This window comes from Myxine glutinosa, chromosome 1 (genome assembly GCF_964187855.1).
Source record: "Myxine glutinosa chromosome 1, kmMyxGlut1.1, whole genome shotgun sequence".
NCBI classification, from domain to species: domain Eukaryota; kingdom Metazoa; phylum Chordata; class Myxini; order Myxiniformes; family Myxinidae; genus Myxine; species Myxine glutinosa.
Genome location: NC_136261.1, coordinates 261,725,313 through 261,752,739, shown reverse-complemented (window position 1 = coordinate 261,752,739; position 27,427 = coordinate 261,725,313). Strand labels below are relative to the sequence as shown.

The window sequence follows — 27,427 nt, the reverse complement described above, 5'->3', positions numbered from 1 at the left end:
CTAGTATAGATATATATATAGATATATATAGATATATATATAGATATATATATAGATATATATAGATATATATAGATATATATAGATATATATAGATATATATAGATATATATAGATATATATATATAGATATATATATTGTTGCGGTTTTAGAACCCACACTTTCTTGTAAATATCTTGTAAATAGTTAGTCCACAAGCAACACGTAGGCCACCTTAGAACTTCAGTTATCTCATTAGTATTTGTTTTAGATAAGGCCGTGTTTCCAATAACTGAATCTGCATTGCGTCAATCAAATAAGAAGTAGGCCCATTTCATTCTGTCCATTTTGCGACCTCATTCTCCAAGCGACGCCATTACGCGCCCCTACAGTCGGTGCCTTATGGCTCTCAATTTGTTACGCGCCTTTGTTAGCAGCGTTCGCTGCCTTGAGCTGATTATCGCTCAAACGCCGCCATAAGACATGCGGTGAGGCCCGAGAAAGGGGGCGGAATGGCAAGAAGAACGTGTGGCCACATCATCCAGTCATCAAAGGCGTGGCCGGTAAGCCCTCACCAGCCAACCAGGGCTGAGGTAATATCACCGACAGGCGTGGCTTTTGGGCCCGCAGAGTGATCGCGCGGAGAGATATAAAAAGCGTGAACGCAAAGCCCTTTCACAGACTTGGATGGGAGAGCGCTGGTTGTACGGAACTGGTTGGAGGCACGCGCGTTGTAAACTCTTTGATGAGAGAGAGCGCTGGTTGTAAGAGACTTGTTGAAGAAGGGCGTGCTTGTATCGGAGAACATTGGAGAGGGTGCGTTTGGCACGAGCGTGCATTTATTATGTACGCCACAGGACACCAGCTTCCCCCCGCTATATGAACTGTCCGGTCGCGTTCAACCATACGCGGAGCTGCCTGCCGGGTTTCGTCCGCGGGACCGGAGCCTGGACCCCATCGCCGGACCCTCTACCTGTTCTACAATCCAGCTACAATCCCCGTGTGAGTGTGTACGTTTGTCTGGGGTATTAGAATAAGACTGCCCTGTGTGCTGCTTCTTCCTCTCCCTATCCTGTACATTCTTTTGTTTCCTCTTCTTTCTGTACATTTGTTAATAAACCCATCTTTGTTCTTCCTACCTTCTGGTTTCCTCTCCATCCGATCGCCTCCGTCCTTTCTATCATTGGGTAAATGTGGCACGATTGGAACCGCTTGGAATCGGGTTAGTCACATTGTTAACGGCTCGGATCGCGGATTGCTATCCGCTCGGCATATTCCATCGTATCCGTGGTTCGAGCGGGAGTTATTTCCCTGCTTCGCGGTCGGTGTTGGTAATTAGGTATTTGGGACTAAATTGACCAATCACCCTACCTAATACCGACCGGAAGGAGCGTATAACTTCCAAGGACTCGGGTCGGCCAGATAAAAAGACAAGGGGATTAACCCCCCCTTGATAAGGGGAGCGCCGACGGCCGAGATCCATAACTATATATACATACATAGACTTGGCATTTAATATGGAATATTTTTTTTATTCTTGACTTGGGTTTACTTTCTGAACTCAGTATATCAATCTTGTGAGTTTCTTTAATGCTTCGGTGATTTCTTTGTCAAAAGAACCATGTCACCGATTGTCTTTCCCAGCAAGAAGTCAATAACAGGATTATATCACAGGTGGCGTGACAAAATGTAAGGACAGGTACTTTTGACGATTGGCTTCACAATCGGGTATATAAGGGTTGTTGGTTCTGTATTAGTGGAAAACAACTGCTGCACGTCTACAAAAGTTATTGCCGCTTCCTCTGGAGATGGTCCGTCAACTTGACGATGCTGTTTGTCATGGAGTGTTTGTCATGTGACATGTGACATGTTTGTGACATGTGACATGTCATGTTCGTTTGGCTTTAAGAAATTCCGGCATGAAACAGCGTGCTATTGCTTGGCAGTATGGCATCACTCAAGGTCAGGTGTCAAAGATCCTGAAACGAAATGCTCAGAGGGGTGTCCCTACTCCAATACCGAGGTCAGGACGTCCACGCAGAACGACAAGGAGAGATGATCGCCAGCTGCACCGGTTAGTCTGCAATGGCCGTACCAAGTCAGCTAATCGGCTTAGGGCTGAGTGGCAGCAACTGACAGATGTGCCTGTATCCAGAAGGCTAGTCAACCAACGACTGGTTCAAGCAGGCTATCGTGCCAGGCGTCCCCTGAGAAAGCCACGCCTGACCAGACAACACAGCCAGCGCCGATTGCAATGGGCCAGAGAGCACCGACGATGGCAGCCAGGACACTGGAATCACGTGACCTTCAGTGACGAGTCTAGATTTCTGGTCTATCGTCAAGATGGCTGCGTCTGAGTATGCAGACAAGTGCGTGAAGCCGACAACGAAGATTGTATAGTGCCAAGAGTCCAAGCTGGAGGTGGTGGGGTGACCGTTTGGGCTGCTTTTCATGCAGCAGGCAAACCTGACCTGGTTGTTCTGAATGGAAACCTGAACCAGTTCAAGTACAGGGCCATTCTGGAAGAAACATTGCCCCCATTTGCTCGTGCAGCCTTTCGAGGAAACTTTGTCTTCCAAGATGACCATGCACGGCCTCATCGTGCTCGCATGATCCAACACTTTCTTGTTGACCGTGGTGTCGAGCATATGGAGTGGCCTGCCATGTCCCCGGATATGAATCCGATAGAGAACTTGTGGGCAGAATTAACGCGTCAAATTGACCACTTGGACCAGCAGCCGACCTCTGTGCGTGAATTGCAGCAGGCTATTGTCACTGCATGGCAAGCGATTCTTGTCCAAACCTTGGCAAATCTCGTGAACAGCATGCCTCGACGTGTAGGTGCTCTCCTGAATGCTCGTGGGGGTTACACGAAGTAATGAACTGTAATTTTACTGTCCGTAATCCCAGTCATGATTTAACGTTTGTTTTTGTTGAATTTTTTTTTGGCTCATGTGTAAAATAAAGATATACTTCTGGAAAACGTTCAGAAGTTTAACACAGTACTGTCCGTGAATTGAGTTCGATATCAGTTTACATCAAGCCATCTGTATATACATATACAGACTTGGCATTTAATATGGAATATTTTTTTTGTGGAGGTGAACTTACTTTTCAAGATGTCTTGGAACCAAAAGTTCATTGGAATTATGTTGAAATTATTCTAGATTTTGTTAATGTGACCTTTAAAAGAAACAAATACCACATTTGACATTTCAAAACAAATAAATTGATCCTTGAAAGTGATGTAAACTGATATCGAACTCAATTCATGGACAGTAGTGTTAAACTTCTGTACGTTTTCCAGAAGTATCTCTTTATTTTGCACATTAGCCAATTTTTTTTTAAACAAAAACCAAAGTTAAAATTATGACTGTGATTACGGACAGTAAAATTACAGTTCAGTACTTCGTGTAACCCCCACGAGCATTCAGGAGAGCACGTACACGTTGAGGCATGCTGTTCATGAGATTTGCCAGGGTTTGGACAGGAATCGCTTGCCATGCAGTGACAATAGTCTGCTGCAATTCATGCACAGAGGTCGGCTGCTGGTCCAAGTGGTCGATTTGACACGTTAATTCTGCCCACAAGTTCTCTATCGGATTCATATCCAGGGACGTGGCAGGCCACTCCATATGCTCCACACCACGGTCAGCAAGAAAGTGTTGGATCATGCGAGCACGATGAGGCCGTGCATTGTCACTTGGAAGACAAAGTTTCCTCGAAAGGCTGCACTAGCAAATGGAAGCAATGTTTCTTCCAGAATGGCCCTGTACTTGAACTGGTTCAGGTTTCCATTCAGAACAACCAGGTCAGTTTTGCCCCCTGCATGAAAAGCAGCCCAAACGGTCACCCCACCACCTCCAGCTTGGACTCTTGGCACTATACAATATTTGTTGTAGGCTTCATGCACTTGTCTGCGCACTCGGACGCGGCCATCTTGACGATAGATCAGAAATCTAGACTTGTCACTGAAGATCACGTGATTCCAGTGTCCTGGCTGCCATTGACGGTGCTCTCTGGCCCACTGCAATCGGCGCTGGCGGTGTTGTCTGGTCAGGCGTGGCTTTCTCAGGGGACGCCTGGCACGATAGCATGCTTGAACCAGTCGTTGGTTGACTAGCCTTCTGGATACAGGCACATTTGTCAGTTGCTGCCACTCAGCCCTAAGCCGATTAGCTGACTTGGTACGGCCATTGCGGACTAACCGGTGCATCTGGCGATCATCCCTCCTTGTGGTTCTGCGGGGACGTCCTGGCCTCGATATTGGAGTAGGGACACCCCTCTGAGCATTTCGTTTCAGGATCTTTGACACCTGACCTTGAGTGATGCCATACTGCCGAGCAATAGCACGCTGTTTCATGCCGTAATTTCGTAAAGCCACCACTCCATGACAAACAGCATTGTCGAGTTGACGGACCATGTCCAGAGGAAGCGGCAATAACTTTTGGAGACGTGCAGCAGTTGTTTTCCACTAATACAGAACGCAACAACCCTTGTATACCCGACTGTGAAGCCAATCATGAAATGCACCTGTCCGTACATTTTGCCACGCCACCTGTGATATAATCCTGTTGTTGACTTCTTGCTGCGACAGACAATCAGTGACATGGTTCTTTTAACAAATAAATCACCGAAGTGTAAAAGAAACTCACCAGATTGATATACTGAGTTAAGAAAGTAAACCCAAGTCAAGAAAAAAAAAAAAATTCCATATTAAATGCTGAGTCTGTATATATATATATATATATATATATATATATATATATATATATATATATATATATATATATATATATATATATATATATAATATAATATATATATATATAATATTGTTACGGTCCGTGGATTGGATGTTATTTACCGAGCGGAGGTAACCGCGGCCGAACAGTTGTTCCCCGTTTCTTCCCGATTCACCCAGACGTTGGCCAAATCGCGCTATGCCAAATCGATGATAGAAAGGACACGACGACTGGGAAAGATGAAACGACGCAAGGGGGGGTACAGTTCTCAAGACCTCCGGAGGAGGGTATAATTAGTGGTGGAGAAAAGGGGGTAGATTACAAGGCAGAGTGAGGTAAAGACACAGAAGAGATGGGCACTTAAATACAGTCTTATCTAAACCCAGACAGACCACGGACAAACGGACAAGGTAGACTCACACGGGGATTGATGGCAGGAATGGACAGGTAGGTCGCTGGCACAAGGTGCACCTTGGCTCGGGGACAGGATAAAGCACGGTTCAAAGATGCAGGGAGGTCTCACAACGCTCGGAGGTGGTCTTCCTTGCTCCAAGCTCAGCGCGCATCTGACGTCACCTCTCTCTCTCTCTGCGCATGCTCAACGGGGAGTGACACGCCCTCGGCTGGTTGGTTCCGCCCCAACTGGGGCCGGTCCACCGCTTCCATTGGGTGCGGGGGTTACCGGGCTCCGCCCTTGACGAGGAGCCGACAGGGAGCCACGTTCCGCCCCTGTTGGGTAACCCCGTCGAGCACATGTCCGATGGCGGCTCTTTGGGAAGGCCTGGTGCCCTCCCACCACTCCTACCAAGCCGGAGTGAGGACGCGCACTCCCTGCGCTCGTTGTTGTTGTTGTTGTTGTTGTTGTTGTTGTTGTTGTTGTTGAAGAGAACTGTGAGGAAGAGTTGCGGGGAGGTATTGGGAGGTCCTAAACTTCCTAACGGTGCCATACAATCACATTCTGGTGCAACGAAGGGTCAGAATTAATGGAAACGAATCCTTACCTGACATAGACTAAGAATAACTAGCAAGATGTCCTATCGTTGTCTACCTGAGATGCGGTGGACCTGGATGCGACATTTAATGGGGGAAATAGGGGGAGGTCGGGTCTACAGAGTGTTGTTTACAGAAAATGGGACTAGGGCATGGGGGATTGGGGAGAGTTGGGAAGTATTGAGGAAATAGGGGAATATTTACAAGCGGATATGGATGGATGCAAATCCCATATCCGCAACACTGCACCCTTCTCGACCTCGGGGCGACCCAACCCGATAAATTTTTACCTACTTTAGTGTGGCACTCAGATGTAGTTCCCTCTACTATTAACTCAACCCTGAGTGCGACAGTTTTACATATGTTCACAAATGAGTAAATATGTCCCCCTGCGACGTTGCACCCTTCTCCTAACAGAAACACACCCACAGGATAACCGAATCGCGGAAAGCATTCTCAAACTAAACATACAGCCGGTAGGGAGCATCATTTATACAAGACTACCCTGATATTTACACTACGATCCAGGACCTGTTCTTTGAGGAACACATGCAGATGTTATGCATGGGGAGAGCACGCATGCCAGCATCGATACACCAACCCACGAGTGCCCTGTGGCCCTACGGCCTTTAATAATGTGCAGAGCACCCCTTCCAAGCACCAAAAGCACCACCCCATTATGCACAGTCAGCACCATCCGGTGCACCAATAAAGTGTTCAATAAAAATGCACAATCAAGTGTCCACGGTCACCGGTGGTGTCGCAGCCGGCCGATGTTCTGCCGCTGGTCTTGCCTTCATGGAGTGCACTTGGCCTTCTGGCTTCTTTAGAAATAAAGAAAGGCGCCAACCGCGTCCATTTCTTAATTGTGGCCATCAGGGGGGCCAACTAAAAGTGGTTCACCTGTATGGCATAGGTGCCACGTTGACCCAGAGGTCCATCAACGGGTGGTGCTTGACCGCAAAAGAACGGTCCATTGTGGGCGGCCACAAAAATTGCGGTCCATATGGTGTATCGATCCAGGCAGCAAGCAGCGGAAGTACAGGCCCACAACTGCGGAGCCAGCACCTCTCTCTCCTCTCTCTCTCTGCCCCAAAGCCAGATCCTCGGAGGTGGGAGACAAAAGAAGACAGGTGAGTAAGGTGGTAAGGGCGCAAAAGTGCATGCAATATAAGGTAATGCACACTGGGGGCACATGGGAACCAGGTGAGACAGGTACGTTCCTACCGTACGCCCCCCCCCCCCCACCAGGTAACCTACATTGCCCCCCCCCCTTACCCCTTACTGTATCCACAAAACACAACACTACCCATAAACATCTACTTTACACATCAGCAAACGTCCCTACTGTCTTCCCCGTTCCTCCCATAAACCAAATTCGTCTTCTCTCCCCCCTAACCAATCAAATTTGCCACTTCCAACTCTCATCAAAATTTGCCATCTCCAACTCAACATCAAAATTTGCCATCACCAATTCATCATCAGTCCCTCCTAAGGAGGGAGAGATGGAATCACCCCAATGTCTCATCCACGTCGTGATGCGTCTCACAAATCCAAACAGCAATTCTCACTTCCTGCAACACAAAACAAAGAAAACACAGGTGTGGAGTCATCATCATCACCTCAGGTAAGTGGCTGCGTGTGGTGCGACAGGTTCATCAATCCTAACTATTTCCTAAATGACTTTAACAACTTTACATTACCCGGGGTCTTTCTCCTGCCAAACCATTGGCCCTCATTACTCTATGTGGTTCGAAGAACCAAAATCCCATTGACCATCTGTGGTGCACACCATCAATTTGGGTCTCACTCCCCGATTCAACACTCGGTGCTCCCGCACAATTTCGGTGGCTGGGTCGTGTGACGCTCCCAGCTGGTCCGCCCACCTGCACACCTCCACCACTGTTGTTGCCTACCGAGCTCACCTGCTCCTCACCCTATCCTAACTAACTGGGGAAGGCCCTCTCGCACTCTCACCCCCTCGGTGCCCTCTCTGGCACGGGCTGCCCGATCCACACCCGGGATCCTCAGGCACCCACTGACACTAGCGGCTCTCAGAGCCCACTTGCGGCCTCACCTGGCCGACATCTAACAGTGGCGGAGTGCCCAACCATTCACACTCATACTAACAGGCCACACGACCAGCCCATTTCACCACACCAATGCACCCATCCACAATACCATTCTGCAACCGCACCACAAATGCCAATATCCAACCACAATTTACCTATACCTTTTAACTACTCTTTAAACTACCCTCCCCGGGTACTCGTGAAAGGGGTCCACTCTTCCCCCATCCACACCTTCGCACCATGCACACCACTCCGTACCACTTACTCCAACTCTCTCCACACCACTCATTCTCTGCTCCATATATTCCACACACCTGTACTTGCACACCTGTGCTCTCATACTTGGTGCCGCCTGCACCCTTCTCTCCCCCAAGCGCATTCGCGCTGATCCACAACACTCACTACTCACCATGACACTCATCCGCAATGCTCTCTCATTCATCACTTGTACACTCACACACACCTCGGAGCATTGCCTCACCGATGCCTCATTTGAAGCTGCTCACCAGCACTTCCATTCATACTGCATCATCTGCTCTGTCTACTCCCTTCTAAAACTCGCGCTCCTCCGTCTTCCCTTACACTCAGCGCTCCCACGTCATTATCAAACACTAAGCTACTACGTCCCCACTACAGGTATCAGTCACTAACTAACCTTAACGTTACCTAATGTCATCTTCGCTAGATCCCTACACACGATACATCCTAACCCACCCGGGCTAGTTTTCACCGCCATCAACCCCATAAATCTAGTGCTCCTTTGCCCCCATCATGGGAAGGGTGGCAGGGATGCCACCCTTACCCACCGTCATACGGCGTGAGTGGGACCTTGTGGAACCACCTCGTATGTGAGTCGTTGCCCGCCTGCCGGACCCCGTGCGTCGCCCCTTGCGGGGTCAGCGCGGGGCCGAACCGGCCGGGCCCCCACAGTACATTACCCCCAAGGGGCTCCCGTGCCTCCCCTGTCCCTCTAAAAACTACCCCTGTTGGTGTCGATGCATGGGTCACGCTTCCGCAACCCGCTACCCATTCCATACCACCACAACCTTGCTCACTCACACCTCGCACCTCTCCCATCACCGGACCCTCTCGCTCGCACCCTCGTTCCATACACTCCGGACCAGCCATACACCTCACTCTTGGCCTCTCACGAACATCCGGGTCCATCTCGACCCCCAAGCTTATTAAATCACCTGGCGCATCATACGCACGACCATATTGGTCACCACTTACACCGGGTCCTCTTTCTCTTCGCTTCTCCTCCATCTCCTGCGAATCCCTCATCCGGTTAATGAGCACATCATCACGATCCGAACACAGACTTTGGACCAATTATTTTACTTCCTCTTTTATCTCTTTCTTATCCTCTCTCCGTCGCTTCTTAATTTCGCTCACCCCTTCTTCCACTTCTTCTAATTTCTGCTTCACCTCCTTCATCTCCTCGTGCGCCCCCTTAAGTTCTTCCTCTAACTCCACCTTCTTTTTTTCTATGTGCTCCCGCACCTCCCAATCTTTAACCTCCATCACCTCTACCACCTTGTGTCATTTTCCTCGTCAGGTCCTCATGTACCGTCTGACGCTCTTTTTTTATTACCCCTACGTCCTTTTTCATCTCCTGTGTCGATTTTAAACCCTCTATTACCGCTGTGTTCTTCTTTACCTGGTCCCCCAACTCCTTTTGTCCCACTGTCAGCTGTTCTACTCCCAGCGTCAACTCCTCTATACCACCTTGCAATTTTACAGTCCCTTTTCTCACCTCCTTCTCCATGCGCTCCTCACAGTGCCTCACCTCCTCGCGCACTCCTCCGACCTCACTCGCACCTCTTCTGATCTCCCCTCCCATCACTTGCATCTCCTGCCCAGATGCCACCCTCATCTGCTCCATTTCCTCCCTGTGAGCATCCAATTTAGTTTCTACCCCCATTCTGACCCCCTCTATCTGCTGCCCCATTTGTTTAACTTCCCTTTCCGCTTGGTCCCTCATGTCCCTCAATTTGCCTTCCATACTGTTTTCTAACCCCTCTAACTCCTTTTTCATCCCTTCCATTTGATTCTCTTGAGCGGCCATTCTGTTTTCTACCCCCGTTAACCCCTCCTGTATTTCCCCTAATCTATTGTCTAATCCTTCAAATTTGTTGTCTAGTCCCTCAAATTTGTTTCCTAATCCCTCTATTCTACTCCCTAACCCTCCGATCTGGGCCCCCATGTCCTCCCTCAATTTCTCGCTATTGGACCCCATGTCCTCCCTCAATTTCTCGCTATTGGACCCCATGTCCTCCCTTAATTGCTTGCCCATTCTTTGTTCCAATTGTTCGCTATTCTGGGCCAACAGGGCCCCTATTTGCGCCATGAGGACTTGCATGTCCATCGGCGGCACGGGTACAGCTACCGCAATCCCCTGCGCGGCGCCGACCTGTTGTTCGCGCTCCTCTTCCCCATGCCTAGCGCCGCCATTTTGCGAACCTGCCGCCCTCACTGCTTCGCTCTCCTCATGTCCCTCAATTTGGTCCTGGATCGACCCTGCCTCACTCTCCTCTACCGGAACCCAGCCGTCTTGATCTCCCATAGCGCGACTTTCAAAATTCGGGTTTTTGTAAAACAAAAGCAATTTCGGTACTTTGTAATTTTGACCAAGTTTTGTCTTGCTGTTTTAAAAATTTGGTTCGGGCCTCGTATCTCACTCCCCGACACCAGTTGTTACGGTCCGCGGATTGGATGTTATTTACCGAGCGGAGGTAACCGCGGCCGAACAGTTGTTCCCCGTTTCTTCCCGACTCACCCGATTCACCCAGACGTTGGCCAAATCGCGCTATGCCAAATCAATGATAGAAAGGACACGACGACTGGGAAAGATGAAACGACGCAAGGGGGGTACAGTTCTCAAGACCTCCGGAGGAGGGTATAATTACAGTGGTGGAGAAAAGGGGGTAGATTACAAGGCAGAGTGAGGTAAAGACACAGAAGAGATGGGCACTTAAATACAGTCTTATCTAAACCCAGACAGACCACGGACAAACGGACAAGGTAGACTCACACGGGGATTGATGGCAGGAATGGACAGGTAGGTCGCTGGCACAAGGTGCACCTTGGCTCGGGGACAGGATAAAGCATGGTTCAAAGATGCAGGGAGGTCTCACAGCGCTCGGAGGTGGTCTTGCTTGCTCCAAGCTCAGCGCGCATCTGACGTCACCTCTCTCTCTCTGCGCATGCTCAACGGGGAGTGACACGCCCTCGGCTGGTTGGTTCCGCCCCAACTGGGGCCGGTCCGCCGCTTCCATTGGGTGCGGGGGTTACCGGGCTCCGCCCTTGATGAGGAGCCGACAGGGAGCCACGTTCCGCCCCTGTTGGGTAACCCCGTCGAGCACATGTCCGATGGCGGCTCGTTGGGAAGGCCTGGTGCCCTCCCACCACTCCTACCAAGCCGGAGTGAGGACGCGCACTCCCTGCGCTCGTTGTTGTTGTTGTTGTTGAAGAGAACTGTGAGGAAGAGCTGCGGGGAGGTATTGGGAGGTCCTAAACTTCCTAACGGTGCCATACAATCACATTCTGGTGCAACGAAGGGTCAGAATTAATGGAAACGAATCCTTACCTGACATAGACTAAGAATAACTAGCAAGATGTCCTATCGTTGTCTACCTGAGATGCGGTGGACCTGGATGCGACATTTAATGGGGGAAATAGGGGGAGGTCGGGTCTACAGAGTGTTGTTTACAGAAAATGGGACTAGGGAATGGGGGATTGGGGAGAGTTGGGAAGTATTGAGGAAATAGGGGAATATTTACAAGCGGATATGGATGGATGCAAATCCCATATCCGCAACAATATATATATTGTTGCGAATATGGAATTTGGCCTCCATATCCGCTTGTAAATATTCCCCTATTTCCCCAATACTCCCCAACTATCCCCAATCCCCCATTCCCTAGTCCCATTGCCTGTAAATAACACTCTGTAGAACCGACCTTCCCCTTTTTCCCCCATTAAATGTCGTGCCCAGGTCCACCGCATCACACGTAGACAACTTTCGGACATCTTGCTAGTTATTCTAAGTCTATGTCAGTTAAGGACTCGTTTCCATTAATTCTGACTCTTCGTTGCACCAGAATGTGATTATATGGCACCAGTAGTGAGTTTAGGACCTTTCCCATACCTCCTTCCATCTTCTTCCCCAAACAACAACAACAACAACTACAGCTACAACAACAACTACAACCACGGCGCGCGGGGGGAGTGTGCGTCCTCCCACCAGCTCGGTTAGCCGCCATGACCATGCGCTCCACGGGGTTACCACGAAGGGGCTGGCTGTCAGCTCCTCGTCAAGGGCGGAGCCTGGTAAACCCCCCGCACGCACCCAATGAGAAGCAACGTGCCGATTCCACGAGGCGGAGCTAACGAGCCGAGGGCGTGTCACTCCCCGCCGGATATACGCAGCGACTTGCCGGATGTGAGGAGAGACCGAGAGATGCGATGCGCCCCGAGCTTGAAGAGGAAGTACCAGTCGTGACCTCCGAGCGCTGTGACCTCCCTGCATCTACTGGACCGTACAGTACCCTGTCCTTGAGCCCAGGTGCACCTGGAGCCATCGCTACCTACCTTTCCTTGCCATCAATCCCCGTGTGAGTCAGCCTTTTGTCCCGTTTATCTGTCGTCTGTTGGGGTTAATATAAGAGTGTGTCTAAGTGCTTGTCTTTCTATGCTGTACCTCTCGTCCCTGTAATCTGACCTTCCGCCCTAATATAATCTCCTCCGGAGGTCTTGAGAACCGTATCCCTGGTGTCGTGTCATTTTAATCCCAGCCGTGTGTCTTTTCCTTCATTGACCTAGCGTAGCGCGATTAGTCAACGTTCGGGTATAATCGGGTAACTTGTGCAGACGTGGTCATACCAAACCGCTCGGTAAATAACATCTAAGCCACGTCTGTAACAATTGGTGTCGAGGAGTGGAATTCGAACCCGGGACTAAATTTATTAGGCCCAAATTTGTAGTAGAGTCGATTCGGAGCGCGTTTCCCGCGCGAAATTATAACGGCGAAATTTGATTTTGCAATATGTAAATAAAAACCCGAATTTTGAAAGTCGCGCTATGGCAGACCAAGACAGCTGGGGTCCGGTAGTGGAGAGTGAGGCAGGGTCGGTCCAGGACCAAATTGAGGGACGTGAGGAGAGCGAAGCAGCGAGGGTAGCAAACGCACAAAATGGCGCCTCGCTGGTCACCGCGCCCGCGACCGTAGCAGCGCCGCCGATGGATTGGGGCCTATTTATGGAACAAATAAAGGCGCTCATGGTCCGGACAAGTGAAGACCTGAGGAATGACTTGGGGGGCCAAATGGGGGTAATGGGGAACCGGATGGATGCTCAGGGTGAGCGATTGGAGGGCCAAATGGGGGTAATGAGGGACGAAGCGAGGGCTCGGAGTGAGCAATTGGGGGTAATGGGAAACCAAATGGGGGTAATGAGGGACGAAGCGAGGGGTACTGGTGAGGGATTAGACAATAATTTTAGGGGATTAGACAATAATTTTAGGGGATTAGACAATAATTTTAAGGGATTAGACGAGAAATTTGGGAAATTAGACAATAGATTAGGGGAAATACAGGAGGGGTTAATGGGGGTAGAAAACAGAATGGCCGCTCAAGAGAATCAAATGGAAGGGATGCAAAAAGGGTTAGAGGGGTTAGAAAACAGTATGGAAGGCAAATTGAGGGACATGAGGGACCAAGCGGAAAGGGAAGTTAACCAAATGGGGCAGCAGATAGAGGGGGTCAGAATGGGGGTAGAAACCAAACTGGATGCTCACAGGGAGGAAATGGAGCAGATGAGGGTGGCATCTGGGCAGGAGATGCAAGTGATGGGAGAGGAGATCAGAAGAGGAGTGAGTGAGGAGGTCGGAGGAGTGCGCGAGGAGGTGAGGCACTGTAAGGAGCGCATGGAGAAGGAGGTGAGAAAGGGGACTGTAAAGTTACAAGGGGGCATAGAGGACCTGACGCAGGAGGTGGAGCAGCTGACGGTGGGACAGACGGAGTTAGTGGGGCAGGTTCAAAGGAACACTGCGGTATTAGGAGGTTTAAAAGCGACACAGAAAGAACTAAAAGATGACTTGGTAGCGACGAAGAGGGAATGTCAGATGGTACGTGAGGGACTGACAACGAGGCTGGACGAGGTGATAGAGGTAATGGAGACGAAGGACCGGCAGGTGAGGACGCACCTGGAAACGGTCAAGGTAGCCTTGGAGGACGAGCTTGAGGAGACGTACCGGGGAATAAAGAGGTGAAGCAGAAATTAGAGGAAGTGGAAGAAGGGGTGAGCGAAATTAAGAAGCGACGGAGAGGGGATAAGAAGGAGATAAAGGAGGAAGTAAAAGAATTGGTCCAAAGTCTGTGTTTGGATCGTGATGATGTGCTCATTAACCGGATGAGGGATTCGCAGGTGATGGAGGAGAAGCGAAGAGGAAGAGGACCCGGTGTAAGTGGTGACCAATATGGTCGTGCGTATGATGCGCCAGGGGATTTAAGAAGCTTGGGGGTCGAGATGGACCCGGGTGTTCGTGAGAGGCCATTGGTGAAGTGTGCGACAGGTCTGGTGTGCGAAAAAGGAGGTGTGCGAGGAAGTCCGACTCTGGGGTGTGTGAGGAAAAAGTGCGTGCCAAGGAGTGAGTGTGCTGGCGAGAGTGAGTCGGTCGTAGCGCGTGTGCGAGGGAGCATGTGGAAGCGCGGTGTGGTGAGTGTTACAGAGGGTGTGACGGGAGAGTGTGCGCAAGAGTGTGCGCGAGAAAGGTGTGTGACGGACAGGTGCATGAGGGAAGAGTGCGCTGTCAGAAGTAAGGAAGAGTGTCCACCTGTGGTGAGTGTTACTGAGGGTGTAACTGGAGAGTGTGCGCGAGAAAGGTGTGTGACGGACAGGTGCATGAGGAAAGAGTGCGCTGTCAAGAGTAAGGGTGAGTGCGCTGTCAAGAATGGAGGTGAGAGTAGTGAGAGTGACAAGGAGAGTGAGCTGGTTGTGACAGGTGAGCGAGGATGTACACCTGGGATGGAAGGATGCACACCTGGAATGGTAGAGCGTGTGTGGGAAGGCACATTTGAGTTGGTAGTGAGGCACGTGGTTGGGTGTGCGAATGAGGGCACACCTGTGATTGTCACAGAGGAGGTGACTGAGGAGGGGGCGCGAAGAGGTGTTTTGGTGAGGTGTGCGACCAACGAATGTGTGCCAAAGTGTTCGGTGGTCAGGTGTGTGACCAAGGCTGTGAGTGGAATGGGTGTACCTGGGTGTGTAAGGAAAGGTACGAGGAGCATGGGCACGGCTGGATGTGTGAGCAAGGAACGGGCTGCGGGGTGTAAGCATGCAGGTGAAGCATCGACGTTACACGGGTTAGAGGTTAGGTCGACTTTTAGCCGAATCGGGCCCTCGGTGCGTGCTGGGCCTCGCTTTGAACGGCCGCGTCCGTGCTCCACTAGGCGGAGCGGGCAGCCCGATAGAAAGGGTCTTCATGGCGACCACTTTTTGTTGAGGCAGTCCGGCAGGTCGAGATCGGGACATTGGATGGCTCCACGCCGAGATGGTGCGTGGGATCTCGGCCCGGGTAAGCCCCCATCCCTGCACCGAATGCCGGACGCATCCAGCCGCTGGCACAGAACAACCCGCATTCATGGCTTGGCTTTACGAAGCCGGGTTTTAGAAGTGAATTGGCGCACCGAGAGGCAGTAGTGAGTAGACTGGGTGATGAGGTTAGTGTTTTGGACCCAAAATTAGAGAAGAACAAAATTTGATGATTGGCAAGGGATTGGCAGTAGTGATTGGCAGATGATGGGTAGTGATTGGCAAATTTTTAATTTGTTGAAATAAGATGTGCAAAATTGGTAGTGAGCGATGGGCCCGGTGGGTAAGGCTGGCATCCCTGCCGCCCTTCCCATGGTGGGGGCAAATGCGCACTAGATTATGGGGTGTATGGCAGTGAAAACTAGCCCGGGTGGGTTAGGTTATATGTGTGTAGGGCCCTAGAAGATGACAGTAGGTAACGTTAAGTTCAGTTAGTGACTGATACCTGTAGTGGGGACGCAGGTAGATTAGTATGGATGATAATGACGAGGGAGCGCAATAGTTTAAAGGGACGACTGGGAAGCGCAAGTTTCAGAAGGGAGTAGTTAGCTGAGATGATGCCGTGTGTGTGAGAATGGAACAGGTGTGATTGCACAGGTGTGCAACTGGACAGGTGTGTGGAGCAGTGTGTGAGTAATGAGTGTTGTGGATCAGCGCGAATGCGCTTGGGGAGAGAAGGGTGCAGGTGGCACCCGGTGTGAGAGCACAGGTGTGCAAGTACAGGTGTGTGGAGAGAGTTGGAGTAAGTGGTACGGAGTGGTGTGCATGGTGCGAAGGTGTGGATGGGGGAAGAGTGGACCCCTTTCACGAGTACCCGGGGCGGGTAGTGTAAGTGTTAGGTAGAGGGTACAGGTAAATTGTGGTTGGATATTGGCATCTGTGGTGCGGTTGCAGAATGGTGTTGTGGATGGTTGGATATTGGCATCTGTGGTGCGGTTGCAGAATGGTGTTGTGGATGGGTGCATTAGTGTTGTGGAAATGGCTGGGCGTGTAGCCTGTTAGTGTGTGTAGTTGGTTGGGCACTCCACCACTGTGAGGATGTCGGCCAGGTGAGGCCGCAGGTGGGCTCTGGGAGCCGGTAGTTGTGAGTGGGTGCCTGAGGATCCCGGGTGTGGATCGGGCAGCCCAGTGCCAGAGAGGGCACCGAGTGGGGAGAGCGCCAGAGGGCCTTCCCCAGGTAGTTAGGTTAGGGTAAGGAGCAGGTAAGCTCGGAGGCAACTGCAGTGGTGGAGGTGTGCAGGTGGGTAGACCCGCTGGGAGAGGTACACGCCACAGCCCAGAAATTGTGCGAGGGCACCGGGAGATGAATCGGGGGAGTGAGACCCCAAATTGAAAAGCACCACAGTTTGGCCAATGGGAATTGGTTTTTAGAACCCATAGTGTAAGAGGGCCAATGGTTTGGCCGGAGAAAGACCCCGGGTAGTGTAAAGTTGTTAAAGTCATTTAGGAAATAGTTAGGATTGATGAACCTGTCGCACCATACGCAGCCACTTACCTGTGGTGATGATGATGACTCCACACCTGTGTTTTCTTTGTTTTGTTGCAGGAAATGAGATTGTGAGGATTTGTGAGACGCATCACGACGTGGATGAGACATTGGGGTGATTCCGTCTCTCCCTCCCTAGGAGGGACTGATGATGAATTGGTAATGGCAAATTTTGATGTTGAGTTGGAGATGGCAAATTTTGATGAGAGTTGGAAGTGGCAAATTTGATTGGTTAGGGGGGAGAGAAGACGAATTTGGTTTATGGGAGGAACGGGGAAGACAGTAGGGACGTTTGTTGATGTGTAAAGTAGATGTTTATGGGTAGTGTTGTGTTTTGTGGATACAGTAAGGGGTAAGGGGGGGGGGGGGGCAATGTAGGTTACCTGGTGGGGGGGGGGGTGTACGGTAGGAACGTACCTGTCTCACCTGGTTCCCATGTGCCCCCAGTGTGCATTACCTTACATTGCGTGCACTTTTGCGCCCTTACCACCTTACTCACTTGTCTGCTTCTTTTGTCTCCCACCTCCGAGGATCTGGCTTTGGGGTAGAGAGAGAGGAGAGAGAGGTGCTGGCTTCGCAGTTGTGGGCCTGCACTTTCGCTGTTTGCTGCTTGGATCGATACACCATATGGACCGCAATGTTTGTGGCCACCCACAATGGACCGCAGCTCTTTTGCGGCCAAGCACCACCTGTGGAAGGACCTATGGGTCAACGTGGCACCTATGCCAAACAGGTGAACCACTAACAGTTGGCCCCCTGACGGCCACAATAAAGAAATGGACGCGGTTGGCGCCTTTCTTTATTTTTAAAAAAAGAAGTAAGAAGGCCAAGTGCACCACACGAAGGCAAGACCAGCGGCAGAACATCGGCCGGCTGCGACACCACACAATGATTCATAAACACTTTATTGGTGCACCGGATGGTGCTCACTGTGTGATGGGGTGGTGCTTGATGCTAGCATGCGTGCTCTCTCTATGCATAACATCTGCATGTGTTCCTCCAAAAACAGGTCCTGGATCGTAGTGTAAATATCAGCGTAGTCTTGTGTAAATAATGCTCCCTACCGGCTGTATGTTTAGTTTGAGGATTCTTTCCGGATTCGTTTATCCTGTGGGTGTGTTTCTGTGAGGAGAAGGGTGCAACGTCGCAGGGGGACATATTTACTCATTTGTGAATATCTGTAAAACTGTCGCACTCAGGGTAGAGTTAATAGTAGAGGGAACTACATTGCGTGCCACACTAAAGTAGGTAAAAATTTATCGGGTCGGGACGCCCCGAGGGTAGAGAAGGGTGCAATGTTGCGAATATGGAATTTGGCCTCCATATCCGCTTGTAAATATTCCCCTATTTCCCCAATACTCCCCAACTATCCCCAATCCCCCATTCCCTAGTCCCATTGCCTGTAAATAACACTCTGTAGAACCGACCTTCCCCTTTTTCCCCCATTAAATGTCGTGCCCAGGTCCACCGCATCACACGTAGACAACTTTCGGACATCTTGCTAGTTATTCTTAGTCTATGTCAGTTAAGGACTCGTTTCCATTAATTCTGACTCTTCGTTGCACCAGAATGTGATTATATGGCACCAGTAGTGAGTTTAGGACCTTTCCCATACCTCCTTCCATCTTCTTCCCCAAACAACAACAACAACAACAACTACAGCTACAACAACAACTACAACCACGGCGCGCGGGGGGAGTGTGCGTCCTCCCACCAGCTCGGTTAGCCGCCATGACCATGCGCTCCACGGGGTTACCACGAAGGGGCTGGCTGTCAGCTCCTCGTCAAGGGCGGAGCCTGGTAAACCCCCCGCACGCACCCAATGAGAAGCAACGTGCCGATTCCACGAGGCGGAGCTAACGAGCCGAGGGCGTGTCACTCCCCGCCGGATATACGCAGCGACTTGCCGGATGTGAGGAGAGACCGAGAGATGCGATGCGCCCCGAGCTTGAAGAGGAAGTACCAGTCGTGACCTCCGAGCGCTGTGACCTCCCTGCATCTACTGGACCGTACAGTACCCTGTCCTTGAGCCCAGGTGCACCTGGAGCCATCGCTACCTACCTTTCCTTGCCATCAATCCCCGTGTGAGTCAGCCTTTTGTCCCGTTTATCTGTCGTCTGTTGGGGTTAATATAAGAGTGTGTCTAAGTGCTTGTCTTTCTATGCTGTACCTCTCGTCCCTGTAATCTGACCTTCCGCCCTAATATAATCTCCTCCGGAGGTCTTGAGAACCGTATCCCTGGTGTCGTGTCATTTTAATCCCAGCCGTGTGTCTTTTCCTTCATTGACCTAGCGTAGCGCGATTAGTCAACGTTCGGGTATAATCGGGTAACTTGTGCAGACGTGGTCATACCAAACCGCTCGGTAAATAACATCTAAGCCACGTCTGTAACAATATATATATATATATATGTTGTTACAGTACGCGGTTAAGGATGTTATATTTGCTGAGCGGAGGCTCCGCGACCGAACAGTTGTTCCCCGACTAAACCCGATTCACCCAAACGTTGGCCGTATCGCGCTACAGATATTCAATGGGGAAAAGACTAAGACGACGAATGCAAAGAGGAAAAGGAATAAGAAGACGAGAAAAGGGTTGAAAATACTACTAAATTTATTTACTATTTACAGGCTCAAAATAACCAAGGAGAAGGAAAGATAATAAAATAATATACAGAAGCTTTTAGAGACACAGGCAAAATACTAGCTTATACAGACTTAGTTACTACCCAGGACAGCACGAACAAAACAAACTCACGTACGCAAATGGGGAACTTGCAGGCAGGAATGGCTGGAAAGGATGAGCAGGTGGGATCACAGGGCACAGCGAGCAGGTCCACTCCGGGCGGGAAGCGGGGAGCCGGCAGCTCCTTGTAATCCGCTTTACAGCGCACGCCGGCAGGGTCACTCGCTGCCCCGTCAGGGCTTCACGTGGCTGGTTGAAACGGGGCTGGACTCATCTGCCGTATCTCTTTGCAACTCGTTCGTAAAAGTTCCTCTGCTTTCTCTTGGACCCTTTCTTTGTCGTGTACCTCTCCACGCAGCTCAGCTCGTATTCCCTGCCTCTCACTTCTCTCCAGCGTGGGACTGACCCGCCCTCTTCGGTTTCGGTACCGCCCTCCTCCCCCGTGCTCTGTTTCGTGACCTTGTATGGTAATCCCACAGGCTTGTCTCCTTATTTGGGCATGGCGCCGACGGCACGCCCCTCGTGGCGAGCCACGGGCTTGTTTCCTTATTTGGGCATGGGGCTGAACAGCCCCGCCCTTCGTGGCGCGCCCTGGGCTTGCCTCTCCCGGGCGACCCCGCCCTTCCTGTTCAAACAGAGCACGGAGCACATATTCACTATAGCAGCGAAATGAGAGGGCGTGCACCCCACGCTTGTGAACTGCTTTACCCGCAGATGGAGAGTTTGGCTGGGAAATGGAAGTATTGAAGGGGAGCTATTCTTAATTGATTCGGTGCAATGGAGTATTATTTTAATGGAAGACGAGGCCTTACTCTAAAACACATAATAAGATATAAGCTACTGAACAAGGGTTTTATCGGGTCCTGCAATGTGGTGTTTATGGAATTAACTACCGAGATGCCCTTTTTATCTTTACACAACTCCGGAGGCAGGAGGGGCCATATTCAACAATGTTCATCACCATTTTCAATATAATACAACACAATCAAAAAAATGCAATCCTCATATCCGCAACAATATATATATATATATATATATATATATATATATATATATATATATATATATATATATATATATATATATATATATTAGGGTGGTCCTCAAATGTACACCAAAAAATAAAATTGGACTTATTTCAGGTGCTTGTTGCTAAAATTGTTCCTTATTGTGAAAAAATGAAATGTGCCAAAGATGGTTTCTATACGACTTTATTTACTACTGTCACACATGGGTTGAAAATTACAATGTTTCAGTATCGACACACAAAATTGTTTTTAATAAACTAACACTCAGATGTAATCCCAAATCAGTAAGAATGTATGACAATCATCATAAACACACAGAGTAAGAGTCATCCAGACCATTGATTCCTCATTAATAAGTTCTGTGGTAAATTATTTCCTCCTTATCTTCTTTGCGTCGGGGAACTGATGGCGATGCCACTCAACAACTTGCAACAGGTACTGGCGCTGCTGTTCATCCTTTGTCAAGACTTGATTGTAGTCCTGTATTAATGCTACACCACGTTCTGCAAAGGCGTTGACAGTGGCAATACCGCGCAAGACTTGCTGTGATGACTGAAATGATGGGTCATCGGCCCACTCACCAGGGTCCTTTTCTAGGAAGTCAGTATTGACTTTGAATGCAGTAAAAATTCGCAGTGAGGCAGAAGTAACAAAATCTGCAACAGTCTTGGCAGCGATGGCTTCTTTTGCTGTAAGATCCACATGGACCCGTGGTTGAGGATTCTCTTGGCATTCTTCTTTAAGAGCAGCTACTATCATTAGCTTGACATCAAGCTCAACACTATCGTCAAACAGAGCAAGTCCTGCCAGTTCTTCGCTGAGGTACCACAAGTGATTGGAAAGCTTTTTGCTGGTGGCTTCGGCAATCACTGAATCAGGATACAAAATGAGTGCTTTTAAGAGAGCTAGGTCTCCAGCGGGAGCACCAATGGCAGATGGAGCGCTGAACCAGGCTTTGGTATACACTGCTCCAACAAATGCTGTAAAACGCTTTATGCCAGTGAGTTCCTTTGGGGTCAGTCGAAACTGATCACGGAACAAGTAGATCTTGATTCCATAAATCACATGGGCCATCCATCTTGCCCGATGCATGGCTCCTGGCTGCATGAACCTGAATCCTCTCGGAGGACGCTCACCAAACAGAATAATAGTCAACTCAAGAAGTTCACGGTAGTCATCTCGTAGTTGGCCCGATTCCAGTTTCTGGATGCAGAATGAAACGACATCTTCTTTGCAACTTAAAAATACACCTGAAACTACAGAGTCCAGGTCATCAGGCATCGTTGGCTTAAACTTGCTTTGGTCAATGGAATTCCAGTTTGACTGGAAACGCTTGAAGACGGCTATCTCAGGTCCTTTTGATGGACCAACAAATGGTTTGAATGCTGCCATTGCTGGCTCTACCACTAGTTCCAGAATGTGATGCCGGCATGCAAAATGTAATAGTTGTCGTCCAAGCTTTTGCTGCAAAATAGTGCACGCACCAAGTGCTGAACCAGTGTTGCTGGCTGTCGTGTCAAAGTTCATACCTGCCACCATGTCTTGCAAATGCCATTCTTCGAGGCATTGCATAACAGCAGCAGCTGTTGCTAGTCCAGTTCCTGCTGGCAGCTTTGGCACACCCAGAAGCTTTCCAGTTCCTTGTGGGTCACTGACAATGACAGGAAGGCGATCAACTTTTTTAGTCCCATCGTCTGGAAGGAGCTTGCCATCCCAATGAACCACCAGACTTGTGTTTGGAGCATCGGATGCCTGGATGTCACCTGCAATTGTCTTCCGTTGGATCCGCCTGGATTTCCTGATCGATGTGCGGTTGATGGCCAACTCTGAAGGGTCGTGTCCCAGAGCAGAGGCTGCTGCTGACAAGATGTGAACAGCTGATCGATCGATAACCTTGTTGCGGTCGAGAGCTGCTGTTAGGTCCGGTGTAACAATGCTACTTGCACGCTTTCGGCTCTGCCTCTTTGAAGCAGATAGAACAGCAGAGTCGTCATGATCACTGGCTTCCGCACTGCTGTCTGTTGATGATGCTAGCTCAAGAGTCTCCTCTCGGGCTGCTTGCTTCTCTTTTTCATGCTGCTCTCTTTCAGTCAACACCTTGTCGCGTTGATGTGTCCGCTCCTCTTTTCCTGCTAGCACCTTGTCAACACCAACCATAAAGCCCCGTCGACCTGGCTCCCGTTGTGCCTTAAGGAATTCACGGTCCTCTGGTATTTTGATCAGATCAAGGACATCAACATGAGCAATGTCAAATAAGTCACGTAGACCGGTTTGAAACTGCTCTTCTTTCTTTATCTGAGGGACAGATCGCCGGCTCTTTCCTTTCAGGATGGATCTGTATTGTTCTACTTTTCTCTCTAGTTTTGCAATGATATTCCGCTCATCTGCAGTGGGGATCCGTGATTTCTCCCAGATGCATAATGTCTCACGAACAACAGTTGTTGCGGCACTGCTTATGTCCAATTTCTCAGCCTGATGTAGCTTAAAGTATCGCTGCAGAATCTCTTGCCAAGATGGGAGCCGAGTTTCTGGTAGTTTTTCAATATGGCAGCCTATCAGCCACACATGGTTCTTTTTTCTGATTGCTCTTCTTGAAGTACTTGCACTCGCCATCATAACTGAAACAAACCGAAATAATTTCTGTATACTGCTGATTAGCAGATTAGGAGGGGCCATGTGACAGTGGTAAAAGTTTTCAAAATGAAACGAAATTTTACCCAATTTGTTCTCTCTACAGGTGTAATAAAAAAATGGAAAAGCACTTTAGAAAAGTTAATGTTTACATTTGAGGACCACCCTAATATATATATATATATATAGATATAGATATAGATATATATAGATATATAGATATATATATAGATATATATATATATATATAGATATATATATATATATAGATATAGATATATATAGATATATATAGATATATATAGATATATATATATATATAGATATATATACAGTGGTACCTCGGCTTACGAGTTTAATCCGTTCCGTGACGGAGCTCGTAAGCCAAATCGCTCGTAAGTCAAAGCAAATTTTCCCATTCAAATGCATTGAAATGCTATTAATCCGTTCCAGCCTCAAAAAAAAAACACCAATTTTTTTTGTTAGGTGCTTTTAAATAACAAAAATGTACTTTATAAATAACAATTAATGTATAAACAAGCACGACCTCGTATATACTGTACATAATACAAGAGAATGTAAAGAAATAAACTGGACCTCTATCCATGAAGATATGGAGAAGTTGTTGTTTGTGTGGTTGAAGGAGAAGCAGCTCGCAGGAGATACCGTGACCGAGAGCATCATGTGTTTGAAAAGATTGAAACTCGGATATCGAGCACGGACCACGAGGTGTTTTTTCTTTTTTCTTAATCTCGGTTTCAGTGAACTTTTGCTCTGTGCTCACGTGTACTGTACCTGTACCTGTAATGGTACGTCAGAGGATGGCACCTGTTGTCATCATATTAAGTGCAAGATGTTCTGCATCGTAAGTTGGTACACCGTGGTCTTTCGGCGGTGTTTAAGCCGGCCGTCTTGGCTTCTGTCACCATTGGCATTGAGTCTTTCGATGTAGGTAGGTCGTTGTGTGCCGGTGCCTTGGCCGAATTCCTTCATTGCTGCATTGTTAGCTCACCTGGTTTTTTATACCACATCTTTGGTTATCGGACCAGCGAATGACGTCATCTCCAAAGTATGGCTTATTCTCACTTGTCTTGGACGATCTTCTACTTCTAGCCTTCCACCGTGCATTTGGTGTCCACTGTACTTACTGTACAGTGCCTGGTAAAATTGATGTAATGGGTTTTTGACCGTCAACGCCATGAACCGTCATGAACCGTCAACGCCATGAACCGCTAACACTCAAAAGCCCATTTATCGCGCCTTATAAAGCAAAACGCAAACCGAAAGCCATGCCTCTCAAGCGAGGCGTGCTTCCGTGGTCACGTGATCCACAGGTGTAGCTCATTATACCCGCACGCGCGACACGCTTTGGCGGTCACGTGACCAGCCACTCTGGAGGCAGGGATCCCCGCCGATGACGTCACCGGCTGGAGCAAGGAGATTCCTCGCTAATGTATTTCGACGATTGCGTGTTTTATATCCAAGCAGAGATGCTTTCACGGCAAGATAACCACGTGACCGGAACCGGAAGCCACAACCGGAAAATTCAAAAAAATAAATTTTTTGAGCTCGTACATCGGATCTCGGCTCGTATCCCAAAGCAACAAACCGCCCGAGCGACGGCTCGTATCCCGAAAAACTCGTACGTTGGGGCACTCGTAAGCCGAGGTACCACTGTATATATATAGATATATATATATATATATATATATATATATATATATATGTATATATATATATATATATATATATATATAGATATATATAGATATATATAGATATATATAGATATATATAGATATATATAGATATATATAGATATATATAGATATATATATAGATATATATAAAGATATATATAGATATATATAGATATATATAGATATATATAGATATATATAGATATATATAGATATATATAGATATATATAGATATATATAGATATATATAGATATATATATATATATATATATATATAGATATATAGATATAGATATATATATATATATATATATATATATATATATATATATATATATATATATATATATATATATATATATATATATATATATACATACATATACATATACATATACATATACATATGTATATATATATATTGTTGCGGATATGAGGATTGTGTTTTTTTATTGTGTTGTATTGTATTGTAAATGGTTGTGCAATATTGCTTTATTCTGGACCCTCCTGCCTCCAGTGTTGTATAAAGGTCAAAGGGCGTTCCCATAGTTAAATCCATAAAGCATACACGTTAGCCAATCATAGATTCCCCCCTGGTTGATAGTTATATCTTTATTATGTGTATTAGGGTAAGGCCTTGTCTTCCATTAAGATGACACTCCATTGCACCAAGTGAAATAAGATAGATTCCCTTCATTCTTCCTTCCCATTCCCAAAACCTCCATTTTCCCCTTTCGTCATTGCCAAGCCTCGATTGCCAATTACATCCCCTCCAAAACCACCATTGAACATGTGCTCGGGTCGGGGAAGAAGGGCGTGCCCGCCCGTCGTCATCAAGGGGGAGCCAGAGGGTCGCGCGACCAACCAGGGCCGAGGTGAGCACACCGATGGGCGTGTCCTGAAGGCCGGCGGCTTGATCGCCGGAGGCGCTATAAAAGCGCGCGCGCAAGGTACTGCAAAAAGAGATCATCCAGGGAAGCACAAAGCCTGCTATTCGTCGCCTTGCTCGCCAAAGTTGGACCAAAAAAAGGAGTTAACAGCAAGAAGCCTGGGCAAAGCACGCGACGTCCACAGAGCAGCCGCAGCCACAGCAGCAACGATAGCAGCTTGGGGCCTTGACGGCAGTTCTGGAGCAGGGCCGCGAAGGAACGGCGGCTGTTAAACACGTCGATCATGCTGCAGTACCATTGGACCTTCCTCTCCCTCCAGCCATCCACCTCCTGCCTTTCCATCCTTTTGTGTACGTGAGTTTGTTCTGTGTCTTGTCCATGGGTATTTAATTAAGCTTGTATAAGGTAATAATTGCACTGTGTCTCTAATTCTTCTGTATATTATTTTCTTATCTTTCCTTCTTCCTTGGTTACTTTGAGCGTGTATATAGTAGGAATAAATTTAGTAGTATTTCCAACCTTTTTTTCGTCTTCTTCTGCTTCTTCACATCCGTGTCGCTTTTGTCTTTTCCATATTGAATATCTGTGGCGCGATCCGGCCAACGTTCGGGAATCGGGTTAGTCGGGGTAACTGTTAGGGCCGCGGGGCCTCCGCTCGGCAAAACCAACATCTTATCCGCGGTCCGTAACAATATATATTGTTGCGAATATGGAATTTGGCCTCCATATCCGCTTGTAAATATTCCCCTATTTCCCCAATACTCCCCAACTATCCCCAATCCCCCATTCCCTAGTCCCATTGTCTGTAAACAACACTCTGTAGAACCGACCTTCCCCTTTTTCCCCCATTAAATGTCGTGCCCAGGTCCACCGCATCTCACGTAGACAACTTTCGGACATCTTGCTAGTTATTCTTAGTCTATGTCAGTTAAGGACTCCTTTCCATTAATTCTGACTCTTCGTTGCACCAGAATGTGATTATATGGCACCAGTAGTGAGTTTAGGACCTTCCCATACCTCCTTCCATCTTCTTCCCCAAACAACAACAACTACAACAACAACTACAGCTACAACAACAACTACAACCACGGCGCGCGGGGGGAGTGTGCGTCCTCCCACCAGCTCGGTTAGCCGCCATGACCATGCGCTCCACGGGGTTACCACGAAGGGGCTGGCTGTCAGCTCCTCGTCAAGGGCGGAGCCTGGTAAACCCCCCGCACGCACCCAATGAGAAGCAACGTGCCGATTCCATGAGGCGGAGCTAACGAGCCGAGGGCGTGTCACTCCCCGCCGGATATACGCAGCGACTTACCGGATGTGAAGTGAGATGCGCCCCCAGCTTGAGACGACAAGACGCCACCTCGAGCGCTGTGAAACCTCCCGCATCTCTGGACCGGACCGGGTCGATTCTGCCCTGAGCCCAGGTGCACCTGGAGCCATCGCTACCTGCCTTTCCTTGCCATCAATCCCCGTGTGAGTCAGCCTTTTGTCCCGTTTATCTGTCGTCTGTTGGGGTTAATATAAGAGTGTGTCTAAGTGCTTGTCTTTCTATGCTGTCCCTCTTGTAGTTGTAATCTAACCTTCCGAACGAATATAACCTCCTCCGGAGGTCTTGAGAACCGTATC

The 27,427-nt window shown here is 48.6% G+C and overlaps 1 protein-coding gene across 5 annotated transcripts in view; it reads left to right on the top strand.

The window, feature by feature from the left end:
* The window catches only part of ALS2 (alsin Rho guanine nucleotide exchange factor ALS2), a 158,100-nt gene that overhangs the window by 81,884 nt on the left and 48,789 nt on the right, over positions 1 to 27,427 (top strand). The gene's annotated exons all lie outside the window — the stretch shown is intronic.